Raw genomic sequence first — 2,865 nt, 5'->3', positions numbered from 1 at the left:
ATGAGTCCGACCACTGTGGTGTCGTCAGCAAACTTGATGATGAGGTTGTTGTTGTGGGCCGGACTGCAGTCGTGGGTGTAGAGACAGTACAGGAGGCGGTCCACCACGCAGCCCTGTGGGGAGCCGGTACTCAGCATGCAAGTGGAGGAGAGGTGGGGGCCCAGTCTCACCGTCTGGGGCCGATTGGTGAGAAGGTCCTTTATCCAGGCACAATTGATAGGTGGAGGCCGAGAGTGACCAGTTTGGAGATGAGAATGTCCGGGATAATTGTGTTGAAAGCGGAGCTGTAATCCACAAAGAGCATCCGGACGTGCTGCTGCTCCAGGTGGCTCAGCGCAGAGTGGAGAGCTACAGCGATGGCATCCTCTGTGGATCTGTTTGTGCGCTATGCAAACTGATAGGGGTCCAGATCTGGGGGGAGGTAGTCCTTGACATGTTGGAGAACCAGTCTCTCGAGGCACTTCATGATTACCGGGGTGAGGGCCACAGGACGGTAATCATTCAGGCTGGTGATGGGAGACTTCTTTGGCACTGGGATGATTGTGGCTGATTTTAGGCAGGGCGGGATGACTGCCTGGGCCAGGGAGAGGTTGAAAATCCTGGTAAAGATGAGGGCGAGCTGGTGGGCGACACCCTGAGCACCTTGCCAGGAACTCCATCTGGGCCAGAAGCCTTCCTTGGGTAATACATAACTTACATTGCTGACACTGATCCTCCATGTATTTAACCTCTGACTGTGATGACAGCCTGTTAGTCATTAAGATAAATTATTAATTTGGTCTAAAACCATAGACCATTAAAGAAGTGGACCAACAGACCCCGTTGTTCTGGACTGAGACCAGTGAAGTCTATTAGGAGCTCTTTCCTGGTGATGCTGAGCGTTACTGCGCAGCCTCCAACTGAGCTGGAAGACGTAGATGTGACGTGAGCAACGCGTGCGTGCCTGCTGCCGCGGTTTAGGGAGGGGTTCATCCTTGGGTTCAGGTACAGTAAATTTGCTAAATAATAAATATATAAATAATAACTGAAAAACCTTTCAGTCCAGATAGGACTGCACAATAAATTAAATTTTAAAATCACGATTTTTGCTTCCCACGATCAAATCTGCGTGATCGAGTGTTTTTTTGTTTTTTAATGCGTCATTCCATTCATAGAACACACCATTTTTTTTGCAAAGCCCATCTACCGCTCTGTAAACCACCGTCTGATCATGTGTCAGAGTTGAGTTCATAATGAGTCAGCCATCACTCTGAGAGTAGCATACGCTTCAGTCCATCGCACTTGTATTCTCTTACGATCTCGTTTAATCAGTTATTGTTGAAAACAAGTTAAGGAGCTTTCTCAGAGATATAGATTATATATCTCTGAGATATAGATATAGAGATAGATTTTAGATATATCCTAGGCTATTTATTTCAGATAATTTTCGTTTACATGTTTTGCAGCTGTATGTATGTTGTATGTAAAATACAACTCCAACATGAGGAATGTAGCACAATATGGATGTTAAAGCAGTTATAAATAGCTTATGTGAATAAATTTTGTTTTGGTTAAAATCAACAAATAGTCATAATTAATCGTGATCTCAATATTGATCAAAATAATCGTGATTATCATTTTGGCCATAATTGTGCAGCCCTACTTCTAGAGACCATTTAAATACTCCTTAAGCTAATCAAAGTGCTTTACAAAGAAACAGAGAGGTGTTGTATAAAACATTAAAATGTAAAAGTGAAAAAACATGCATACAACCAGTAGTAATTTAGAAATACAGAATTATAGATATAACAGAGTGAGGGAATAGAGTAGTTGTTAAATGGAAGATGCCCCAAAATGGCTCCTTGGGAAACTCCGCTTTTCATATTTTTCTGCTCAGATGCTACCTAAAGACACACGTTAGTTTCTATTCTTTAGGTAGGTTTCAAAGCAGCTGTAGACCAAACAATTAAATAAGAATAAGATAAGCCTCTGGTGTAATTGTCAGTCTTTACAGCTCAAGCACTTGGTGTAAAGTTCTTATGCAGAAACATGAAATACCAATGTTTTACCATGTGAAAAGATTTGAAAAGAGACTCTGTACTGTTGAAACTACAATAAGGAGTTTGTGATGTCTCTCTGCTTCTGTGTTAAGGTATGTGTGTGTGTGTGTTCCCTGTTTCCTGCAGATGTTCAGCAGCTGTTGGTGGTTGAAGAAGATGTTTCCCCTGAGCAGCAGGAGTGTAGCTCCAGTGTCGACCAGGAGGAGCCAGAGGCCCCCCCACACATTAAAGAGGAGCAGGAGGAACTGTTTATCAGTCAGGAGGGAGAGCAGTTTCAAGGGCTGGAGGAGGCTGATATCACCAAGTTCCCATTCACTCCTGTCCCTGTGAAGAGTGAAGATGATGAAGAGGAAGCTCAGTCCTCACAGCTTCATCAGAGACAAACTCAACACATGGAAACAGAAGCTGATGGAGAGGACTGTGGAGGACCAGAACCAGTCTGGACCTTACATCCACTTTTACAACTAGAGACTGAAGAACAGATTGGAAACTCTTCTGACTTTGAGACTGATGACAGTGCTGAATGGAAGGAGACCAGAGAACCTCAGTCAGCTTTAAACTCTCTGAAACATGATTCAAGATGTAAAAAAAAACCATTTAGGCTGACTCTGAGTGTGAGTAGAGATTTGACCGTACCTGATAATCGATGCTTACACAGTGAGGACTCATACAGATAAAGACCTTCCCTGTCTCCCAATTGATTAAAGATTTCGCTAAAGTCAGATCTGAAGCACCACATGCTAATTCACACAGGAGAAAAACCTTTCAGCTGCCCAGTCTGTAATAAACTGTTTACACATATTGGAAGTTTACGCTCACACATGAC

The 2,865-nt window shown here is 43.3% G+C and overlaps 2 protein-coding genes across 2 annotated transcripts in view; one reads left to right on the top strand and one right to left on the bottom strand.

Annotated features, from left to right (window-relative positions):
* The window catches only part of LOC116686444 (oocyte zinc finger protein XlCOF7.1-like), a 588,898-nt gene that overhangs the window by 69,362 nt on the left and 516,671 nt on the right, over positions 1–2,865 (bottom strand). The window lies entirely within an intron of this gene.
* The window catches only part of LOC116686445 (RE1-silencing transcription factor), a 47,904-nt gene that overhangs the window by 43,760 nt on the left and 1,279 nt on the right, over positions 1–2,865 (top strand). The window lies entirely within an intron of this gene.

Source organism: Etheostoma spectabile, unplaced genomic scaffold (assembly GCF_008692095.1).
Source record: "Etheostoma spectabile isolate EspeVRDwgs_2016 unplaced genomic scaffold, UIUC_Espe_1.0 scaffold378, whole genome shotgun sequence".
NCBI lineage: Eukaryota > Metazoa > Chordata > Actinopteri > Perciformes > Percidae > Etheostoma > Etheostoma spectabile.
Note: the sequence above shows the minus strand (reverse complement) of the source record. Positions and strands in the feature narration are given on the sequence as shown.